The sequence below is a fragment of the Equus asinus genome, chromosome 28 (assembly GCF_041296235.1).
Source record: "Equus asinus isolate D_3611 breed Donkey chromosome 28, EquAss-T2T_v2, whole genome shotgun sequence".
NCBI lineage: Eukaryota > Metazoa > Chordata > Mammalia > Perissodactyla > Equidae > Equus > Equus asinus.
The window spans coordinates 48819755-48830516 of NC_091817.1; the positions used below are offsets into that span (position 1 = coordinate 48819755).

Consider the following 10762-nt stretch of genomic DNA (forward strand, 5'->3'; position numbering starts at 1 on the left):
TGATAGGCAGTGTAACCCCAGCCGCAGCCCACAGAATAAAATGGCATGGACGGGTCGCTCCAGGATCCCGCCCCCGGAGGTACAATGTGTGATTTGACCTCATAAAACGGTTAGCGGGGGCGGAGATGTTAGCAAAAAGATGCTCCCGTTACACAAAAACCCAGGAAGTTGAGTTCTCCTGGGCAAGGCCCCGCCCGGAACGTGTTCAGGGGGGTTTTGAGTAATTGCAAATATACGAGAGAAAAATCATAAATATACTTTTCATTCTGGTTGAAGAAATGGAAGCGGAGTCTACTTTGCGAGTGTGGGGGGAGGCCCCCTGGTTTATGAAACGGAGGGGCAGGGGAAGGGAAGGAAACATTTGGGATTAAATACTGTCATTTGAGTGGCGCAGCTGATGAAAGCCAGGAAATTCGCAATGGACGCGCCGACAATCTGCCACTCCAATTTTACACTCCGGACCCCGAACAAAAGCGGCACTGTGAGGGCCGGGACGGCGGCTGGCGGGCAGGGCACCGGTTTCCTTTCCCTTTAATGGCTTTTCAGCGTCGAGTGTGAAAACCCAAATGTTGTTCTGCGGGGCCGACGCTGGGCCCCGTGCCCCCAGCACTCCGTGACACGGTTCCGTGATTAGGGACAGTCACCAGGCCCCTTTCTTCACCTTGAAACACTGGCACTCAAGGGTGCTTCCACCGGTGGGATGGCTCCTGGTCCCATCGGGACATAGATAGCAGGCCTGACGCCCCATCTTGAGCCGGAACAGCCCTGGCACTGTCCCAGCCACAGTAAATCAAGCTGCCATGGCTGACGGCGGAGCGTCCCCAGCATCAGAGCAGGAGGGGCTGCGAGGCGGGCGCGTGCGTGTGTTCGGAGCCCCTAAGAATGGCGACTGCTGTTGGCTGGCGCGCATTCTGCAGAGAAACAACAGAGGGACCATAAGCCACAGCGACCCTTGAGTTCTCACCTTTGTTTACATGGTCCTCCAGATCAAACCCTGGGAGGGGGCCGGCTTGTGTTGTAGTGGTTAAGTTCGTGCTCCCCGCTTCTGCAGCCTGGGTTCACAATGCAGATCCTGGGTGTGGATCTATGCATGCTCATCAAGCCATGCTGTGGCAGCATCCCATATAGAAGAATTACCTACAACTAGTATATACTACTATGTACTGGAGCTTTGGGGAGAAAAAAAAAGAGGATGATTGGCAACAGATGCTAGCTCAGAGCCACTCTTCCTCACCAAAAAAGAAAAAAAATACCTAGGAGATTCAAAATGGGCTTTGACAAACTTCAACTTGTGGGGGGCCTAGGAGGGTGAAGAAAGAGCAGAGAAAGCAGGAAGGTGAGTTGGTAGGCCCACCTCCTGCATCCTTGCGAGTTCTGCGGGTTGGAGATGAAATGCAGAAGCAGGCACGGGAGGCTTTTGCTGAGTGAGGAGCTGGAGGGCGTTAGAGGGACAGAGAAGAGGCACCTGGGCCTTGAGAAGGAGGCGACACAGCAGTAAGGAGTGGGAGGTGAGCGACTGGAGAGGAGATTTCAGGAACTGGGTCGTCTTCCCTGTTTATACGGTGAAGGCCACGATCTCCGGGCTCTGAGAAGAACCCCGGGGCGGCTCCACGGCACTTCTCCCCACGTGTTGGGAGAACAAACACAGAAGCAACCTGGTTTCGTCCCCCAGCCACAAGGGATTTCTTCGCCTGGCTCAAACGTCCCTCCCGAAGGCCCCAGGCAGAACCAAAGGCCTGGAGTGAAGTCCACACTCACGTGGACCCACCTTGCACACACCTTCCCTCCAAACCGCCCCTTGGCCCACCCTCGGCCACTCAGGGGCTTCCCCGTCTCCACACCTTTGCCTGGGCTGTGCCCTCTGCTCAAGATGCCCTTCCTGCAGGTCCCCCCGGAAGGAATCCTAACTGTCACCCCCTCCATGATGGCTATGCCACGGCACCCCGGCAAATCAGATCCCTCCCCCACCGTGCGCCCGCAGCACCTCGGCCGGAAGCTCCAGAAAGACGATCACACACTTTCCTCCGTGAGGTCCGAGAGACAGGGTGGGGTATTCATCTTGGTACACTCGGCTCCCTGCGAACAGTAGGTGCCTGTACATGTCTGCTCTACCTCCCAGCTCCCTGCGCACAGTAGGGGCCTGCACACGTCCGCACTACCTCCCGGCTCCCTATGCACAGTAGGTGTCTGTACATGTCAGCTTCATCTCCCAGCTCCCTGTGCACAGTAGGTGCCTGTACACGTCGGCTTTACCTCCCAGCTCCCTGTGCACAGTAGGGGCCTGCACACATCAGCTTCACCTCCCAGCTCCCTGCGCACAGTAGGGGCCTGCACACGTCCGCACTACCTCCCGGCTCCCTATGCACAGTAGGTGTCTGTACATGTCAGCTTCATCTCCCAAGACAACAAGGAGAGTTTGCATTCCCCAGCAGAGCCCCCTCGGTCACAGGGGTGCGTCAGAGGCGCCACCAAGACCACAGGCACAGGCCGTGCTTTATGTTCATCACCCCATAACCTCCCCACACTGGCGCCCGGAGATTCTGTTTATCCCCGCTTCTCAGATGAGGACACTGAGGCGCAGAGCGCTCTTGTGACCTGCCAGGGACACAGCAAGGGGCGCAGCCCAGAGCTCACCTTCCCAATCACTGAGAAAAGCAGAAGCGGGTGCTCAACCCCGCCGGCCTCTCCTGCGGGATTTCCAGGCAGAGCTGGCACCTCTCTTCTCGCCTCTGGGATGGTCCTTGAGTGACAGAACTCGGATCAGAACCTGAAGGGAGGTTGTACTCATCGCTTTATTTTCAGGATTCTTTTCTTCCAGATAACTGATCCAAATGCCCACGATCTTTCCCCTGATCTTAAGTAGCATTTTGGGGATAAAACAGGAATTTCTCTGCTCTCTTTCGCATCCGGCGCCCATAAAGTGTGGGACAGTGCCACCTTCTGGCCAGCAGGTGTGGGACAGCCAGCGCCCAGCGGGGAGGTGTCCCAGAGCAGGCCTCCTGAGCCGCTCAGCCTCTTCAGTCCCAATCAGGGGAGGAACCAAATGTGGACACGGGCTGCCCACGAGGGAAGGAGGTTGGACTGGCCTCCCTGGGCTTGCTTAGCTGCCGCGGGAGCTGCGATAACACGGAGATGGCCGGGGCTGCCTGAGCACGTTTCAAAGGTCAGGTACAAACGGGCCCATGAGCAGAGGGCACCGGCCTCCTCAGCCAGGAGATGGCAGCACCCAGAAGAGCAGCCCAGCGCAGGCTCCAGGAGGAAGGCAACCGGGCCCCGGGTGCCCATCCATGAGCCGGGCTGGGGGTCCAGGGGAAGAAATCCGGGCGTGGGGCAGAGAGTCAGGACGGGCAGGTGCTCAGAGCCCAGTACAGGGCCTGGCCCAGGGGGAGCCCCAATAAATGTGTCATGAAGAGAAACGACATGAGTCAATCAGCAAACAGGCCTGCCTGCTGTGAGCCACAGCTGTGGGCGTGCTGGGGGTACAGCCTGACCGGGGCGGGGGTCCCCACCCACCCAGTGCTTACACAGAGACACAAATAAGTGGATAGATGATAGTCCCACATAGTCTGTTGCAGTAAGTTCAAGTCACCGAGCAAGTCCCTCCACATACCCCCCAATAAACACTGTTATAGGAGGAGCTGGGCCCCCAGAGATCCAGGCCGCTTGAAACTTTCATTCACTCATTCGCTCAGTGAATGTGGCCTGAGCGTCCACGCAGCGCCATGCACTGCGGTCAGCACTTTACGTGCATCGCGTCAGTACATCTTCACCACAACCCCTAGGGCGGCAGGAGTAGAATCTGCATTTATAGATTCGGAAACTGTGTTCCAGAGAGGTTAACTAACCTACCCAAGGTCACACAGCTTCTCAGTAACGGAAGCAGAATTTGAGCAACGTTCAACCCCAACGCCCACGTATTAAGTGCACTAAGCCCCATGATGGTCCCTCCTCCAGGAGACATTTACCGCATTCCCGTCACAGGGCAGGCACTGAGCCAGGTCTCGGGATACATCAGGGAACAGAACAGAACAGCACGAGGGCCCCACCTTCAAAGAGCTGATGCAGGGAAGACAGACAAGGAACAAGAGAACGAGATGCAGGGGACGGGGAGGAGGCCACTCAAGAGCGGAGCTGGACGCACCTGCCTTCGGACTCGGCGCCTCCGTCTTCTGATCTGTAGAACAGAGTAACAGCAGCGTCGATGCGAAGGTTGAAAATACCCAGCACCCAGGACACACCCCACAGACGTGGCTGTTTTTATCAGCAGCTTGGGGAAAAGGCAGCAAACCCCAAGGCGGGGCGACATGAGGGCCATGGCAGGGGTGCCAGGAGCAGGAGGTGCTTGGTTGGTGTTTAAGATCATTCCTGTCACCATGCAGGGGCCCTGGGGTGGGAGAGACGGGCAGTGGGGTGTGAGCAATGCACCAAATGCCTATCAAGGACCCTCCCTGAGGCTCTCAGATACGTTGAGCATTTTAAGAGGGAAGAGTCCTTTTTTTGGACACAATTTCAGACCTGCAGAAAAGCTCAGAACAGTATAAAACATTCCCGTGTATCCTTAACCCGGCACCTCCAGCGTGAACATTCTCCCACAGCTGCCTTTTCATTTTCTCTCTACCTTTGTTTCAACGCCATTTAAGAGCAAGTTGTCGTGCAGACACGATGCCCTTCAGCCCGTAAGGACTTCAGTGTGTGTGTCCTTAAAACAAGGACACTCTTTCTCATCTGCAGTGCTCAGTTGAGTAACTCGAAATCTGGAATTCGCTTTCATACCATGTCACTATCGAACCCTCAGACCTAACTGGGCTTTCATGAACTGTCCTGATAACATCCTTTACACCAAAGAAAATCCCAGACCATACATTGCATCCTGTTGTCATATCTCTTTAGTCTCCTCTCATCTGGAACGTTCCTCAGTCTTTCTGGTCTTTCTCAGCCAGCCATTGTGTAGAATGCCCTTCAGACGGGGTCGTCTGATACTTTGCCACTATTCTACGCAGGGCACTCATTCCGGGCAGGAAGTCCAGGGATGTTGGGTTCTTCTGGGGGCATCGTTATCAGGAGGCCCAGGAAGTCAATTTGTCCATTAATGGTGACGTTACTACTGATCAAAGGGGTGTCTGCCAGGTTTCTTCACTGTAAAGTTCATTCTTTACCCTTTGCCATAAGTTTCTTGGGGGGAGGTTCTTTGAGACCCTGTAAATATGTTACTCAAGAAACCTGCGCCCACCAGTTTTAGCATCCACGGATGACTCTTGCCTAAATCATTACTGTGACACTGTCAAGTGGTGGTTTTCTAATCACTTCCTCTAACTTTAATAGTGGCCCTCTGAGACAGATTATCACATAACAGTGGGAAGTGAGTCTGCCTGCCTCCCTCTTGCCCCCACAGTCTGTTCTCCACACAATAATTAGAGAGATCCTTTGGACAAAGAAATCAAAGCCTGTTCACATGCAAGAGAATGGAGTTGAATCCCTACCTCACATCAAACACAAAAATTAACTCAAAATGGATCCAGCAGCTAAATGTAAGAGCTAAAACTTTAAGCTCTTACAAGAAAATATAGGAGTAAATCTTCATGACAGTGGAAGTTCCAATAGGTTCTTAGATATGACACCAAAAGCACAAGCAACAAAAGAAAAAAAACAGCTAAATTGGACTTGATCAAAATTTGAAAGTTCCAAAGCATGCTATCAGAAAGTGAACAGACAACCCCCTACCCAGGGGAGCAATGGGAGGGGGCCTCTTCTGGATCACAGCCCTGCTGGGCATGGAGCCGTCCCCAGCTCGAGAAACCTCTCCACAGGCTGCTGGGGACCTTCTGACCTTCCACCTGACGGCTCCAGGTGGCACCAGATGCTGCTTGCTGTACATGCCTGCTGCTTTTGCTGCCCCAGCTTTTCCTCACTGGTCATGCAGGCAGTGCCTCTTAAACTTTAAAGTGCATGCAAATGACCTGGGGTCTGTTAAGTTGCAGGTTCTGATTCAATGGGTCCGGGGTGAGGCTGTACCTCTGTGTTTCTAAGAAATGCCCAGGGACACCACTGCTGTGGTCCATGGACCACACTTTGAATCACAAGGTAATAGACAACATACTTACAGTATCAAGTAGGGGAGCAGGAAGTCCTTCTTTCCTCAGTCACGCCCTTCTCCACGCTGCCCAGGGCACAGAGGGGCTGCCTCCCTCTGCAGGCAGTGCCAGGCAGATGGCATTTGTCCCCTTGGTGCGAATCAGACCTTCAGAATTTAGAGATGGGGAAGAAGGAGGGGAAGAGAAAGAGAACAAAGAGGACAGAGAAGGGAGGAGGACCATGATGATAATGACAATGATGAGGAGTTTTAAAAACACTTAAGACAATATAAATAGTGTAATATACATGTAACTGAAATCCCAGAAGGCAAAAAAAAAAACAGAGAGAGAACAATCTAGAAGACATATTTGAAGATATACTGGCTGAGAATTTTACAAAATTGATGAAGGTTATCAAGTCAGAAATCCAAAAAGATCAGAGGCCCCCAAGCAGGATTATTTTTTTAAACAGATCATATTCAAAATACTGAAAGACAAAGACAGATAGAAAATCTTAAAGGCAGCCGAAGAAACTAAGGAACCGATACAAGAATGACAGCAGACTTCTCATCAGAAACTATACAATCCAGAGGAGAGGGAAGCGTCATCTTTAAAGTGCGGAGAGAAAAGAATCACCGTCAACACGGAATTCTACCCCCGGGAAAGAGTGCTTTACATAAATGAAAGTGAAATGTTTTTAAATTTTCAGAAAAGCAAAATCTGAGATAATCAATTACCAGTAGATCTCTGCTAAAAGACATTAAAGTAAGTTTTTCAAGTGGAAGGAATATGAAAAACTACAGAAATTTGGATCTACACAGAGAAATGATCAGCTCTGGAAATTGTTTAAATGAAGGTAAGTATAAAAGACCTTTTAATCACTCTAAAATGTTGAGTGTCTAAAGCAAAAATAGAAGAAAATTAGGGGCTGGCCTGGTGGCGTAGTGGTTAAGTTCAGGCACTTCGGCAGCCCAGGATTCGCAGGTTCAGATCCTGGGAGCAGACCTGCACCCCGCTCATCAAGCCCTGATGCGGTGGCGTCCCACGTACAAAATAGAGGAAGACTGGCACAGATGTTACTCAGGGCCATTCTTCCTCACCAACAAAAAAAAAAAAAAAAAAGCAAAAGATTGTGGATTAATAGAATAAATAAAAGTAACGTATGAGAACAACAGCACAAAAGATAGGAGAATTGGAAGCAGACTATTACAAAGTTCTTACATGATACATGAAGTGATATATTATTTGAAGATAGACGGTGAAAAAGTAAAAATGTATATTCTAAACCCTAGGACAGTAAACAAAATACCACTACTGTTTAATAAAAATATAATAACTATGTATTGTGGAGTTTATGCCAGACATAGAAATAAAATGCATTACAAAAAGAGCACAAAAGTAGGGGTCAGAGGAGATTTTTACTCATATCTCTTTGACCAAACCAACCACCTCTGTCAAATGAGGAGACAGCCCGGCTCCTGGGTTAGGAAGAGCGCTGAATGAGATCACAAATGTGCGATAGTGAACCCAGTACCTGACAGGCAGCAAGTACTCGGGAAGTGTTTGTTGAATGAATGAGTGAATGTCCAGTAGCAGGTATCCCATTCGTTATAAGACAGAGCTAGGATTTCCTCCAGAGCAGAGCCCCCCAAAAGGCTGGGCGTAGGTTCCTACACGGGGCTCACAGGGAGTGGGCCAACCGCCAACGAGCTTTGTATCTTCCAGTCCTGGTCTATAATATCATCTATAATCCATTCCACCTCCAGAAACTCGGGCCCCCTCCCAGGAGTTGTCAGTGAGGCAAACAGAGTGTAGTCAGGAACGGCAGTCAGGAAAAATAAACTTAGCTGGGGGAAGGGACAAGGAGAACCACCAACAGCTTATGTCGAGAAAAGGGCGTTTTGAATCCCCCCACATCTGTAATGCACATTTATCCCGTGATGAGCATTTGCACTTCTGCGTCTGACCTTCGGGAGACCCTAAGAAGTCTGGCTGAAGATGAATGTACAAACCACACACAAACTCGGCAGCAAACGGGCCAAGAAATATTCCCCAACCTGCCCTTGACACGTGAACGTCACTCCGACTCCAGCAGATCTAACATCAGATAATACAACATCACTGTGACTCCAATAAATCTAATAGAATAACAATTTCCACTAGGCTTTGCGCCCAAATCCTAGGCTGAGAGCGGCAGATACAGCCCATGGAAAGATCTTTCAAGGGGATGTTGGTCAAGGGAATGACTCGTTCTCCACTTTGCATGGGAGGATCGGTACCCAACTCAGAGGGAGGAGCTGCCCGAGGAAAGGAGGCCGCGGGAAGCCCAGGGCACATGTGGGGAAGAGCAGTGGGCCTTTGAGGCTTGCCTGATGGACGTCTCATGCCCAGACGCCATCCGCTCCACCCACCATTTTGCTCCAGCGATTTCTGCAGCAACCGTGCACAGATGCAGCCAGCAGTACCTTGCCTCGCTGCACGGTGCATGTCTTGCTTTCTGACCAGCTTCTCGGCCACTGGCTCCAGGAGCCCGTTCCGTCACGGACATGCCGAAGATGTATCACCCTGTGACCCTGCCCTTCACCATCGGGGGGCCAGAGCCAGCGGGTAACTCTCACTCCTTCCATCTCCAGTGGACAATGCCTAGGTTCCTTCTACAGCCTCCCTCAGAAAGTCCCCCACAGGTGGCATCCAGCGGCCCACTGCATGGGCTAGCAGCAGCACTGACGGGTCAGCTGGCCTCACGCCTCCTCCCCCACGAATAAGTCTACTTAACGACCAACTAACTCACAGAATTTACCAAATTTTGCAATTTATGAAAAGTTTGTTTTTATCTCTTTACAACATTTATAGCAATTTATGTTGGGTGGGGTAGTTTTAGTACATTTTGAAGATTTCTGCAAAGCTTTAGGTAACTGCTTTTTATTCTGTCTCCATGATAGGGTTTTTTTTTTCCTAAAGATTGGCAGCTGAGCTAACATCTGTTGCCAATCTTCTTTTTTTTTTCCTTCTTCTTCTTCTTCTCCCCAAAGCCCCCCAGGACATAGCTGTATATTCTAGTTGTAGGTCCTTCTGGCTGTGCTGTGTGGGACGCCGCCTCAGCACGGCTTGATGAGTGGTGCCACGTCTGCACCCTGGAAAACCCTGGGCTGCTGAAGCAGAGCGCGCAAATATAACCACTCAGTCATGGGGCCGGCCCCCACAATAGGGTTTTAAGAAGTTTGCTGGCTCTGTGAAGCTGCAACTCTCCAGCAACAGGAGAAAGGCCTAAAGGAGATGGGCAGAGAGCGGCCTGGGCTGCTGACCCCCATGGGCAGTGGGGACACAGTAAGGGGGAGTGGGAGGAGGCTCTCCGCACGCTGCCGTCCTGCCCACTACCCTCTTCGTTCGGCCCTAATGATCCTTCCAGGTTGGGAGCCTGGACTCTGGGGCGTTGCTGGGTTTAAGTATCAGCCACAATTCCTCACGGCTTTGGGGCCCTGGGCAAGTAACTCCAGTTTCCATACCCTCCTCTCTAAAAGGGGATAAACCACCACCACCCCCACCAAGGGTTACAGTGCAGGCGAACCAGGTTGGCAGATGTTCCGCCCGCAGTGCAGCAAGAGGGCGACAGATGTGGCATGTTTTTATCACTACTCCAGCCACAGATATTGCCTAGGGAGCTCCTGCAATTCTGGAGAAGCAGCTGGAAGATGGAAGATTCCTCTCCGCTACAGACCTGCTTACTTTTCAAGAGACACTGATTTGTGCACGAACCTCCCGGCACCACCTCTACCCCAAGCACTGAGCTAAGCACCTGGAGCATAGACACACGATTCCGCCTTCTGGAGGCTTCCAGGCTGGAGGCAGCAGGAAGACAGGTACAGAGAAGGATGAGATGGGGCCCAAGGAGCAGCATCCACAAGAGAAAGGACTGTGGAAGGGAGAAGTGGAGGTGGGGAAGGCTCTCCTGGCAGAGAGGAAGGAAAGGAGGCTGGAAATAAAAACTGGTGGGCCATCTGGCTGGGCTGTGGGGCCAAGAGAGGACTCAGGGAGGTGGGTCTCACAGGTGGGAAGGGCTCAGATTGCTGAGAACTGGCCCCACCAAAAGGAAAAAGATCTATTTCTGCAAGCGATGAAGGTGTTCCTTTAAGGGTGTGGCAATTTTTCCTTTGAAACTCCAAATTTTAATTTGTGTCACTGGCACAGAAAAATGTTACCCATTTAAGGAAACAGTTTCTGAACTCCTGAATCAGGCAGAAACTCTCTTGGGCACGTGGACACCTGGCGCTCCCTACCTGTCGCCTCTGTGAAGCTGCACCCAACCGTGCTCTTGCCCCAAACCTGTCTGAATAAGTCCCATGGAACACTGTGCTTGCCAGAGCCCAGTACGGACCACTTGATCAGGTGCTGACCAGCACTGTAGGAGAAGGAGGGTGGGACCAGGCAGGAGGCCGAGAACCTCTGAGCGGCCAGGGCTTGGCGACCCCTGCCTTGCCTGGAGAACATGGCTCCTCTGCAAGGAAACCTGTAGGACAGGAATGACAATCGTGCCCTACCTCACAGGACTGTTGTAAGGAATAAGTGCGATGATCATAGGACACAGTTAATACAGTGCCTGGGGCACGGGAAGCATTCAATAAAGGGTAATTAGCTATTTTGACATCATCATCATCATCACCACCACTCTATGGCTAAGTGTGGCTGGGATG

General features: G+C 51.6%; 1 long non-coding RNA gene across 1 annotated transcript; it reads right to left on the minus strand.

Annotated features, from left to right (window-relative positions):
- Positions 1-298: 298 nt before the first annotated feature.
- On the minus strand, positions 299-2862 carry LOC123281798 (uncharacterized). The gene is made up of 3 exons (XR_006521518.2): positions 2635-2862; positions 1985-2076; positions 299-911 (listed from the first exon to the last, which is right to left on the minus strand). It is a non-coding gene; the product is annotated as an uncharacterized lncRNA (long non-coding RNA).
- Between the last annotated feature and the right edge of the window lie 7900 nt (positions 2863-10762).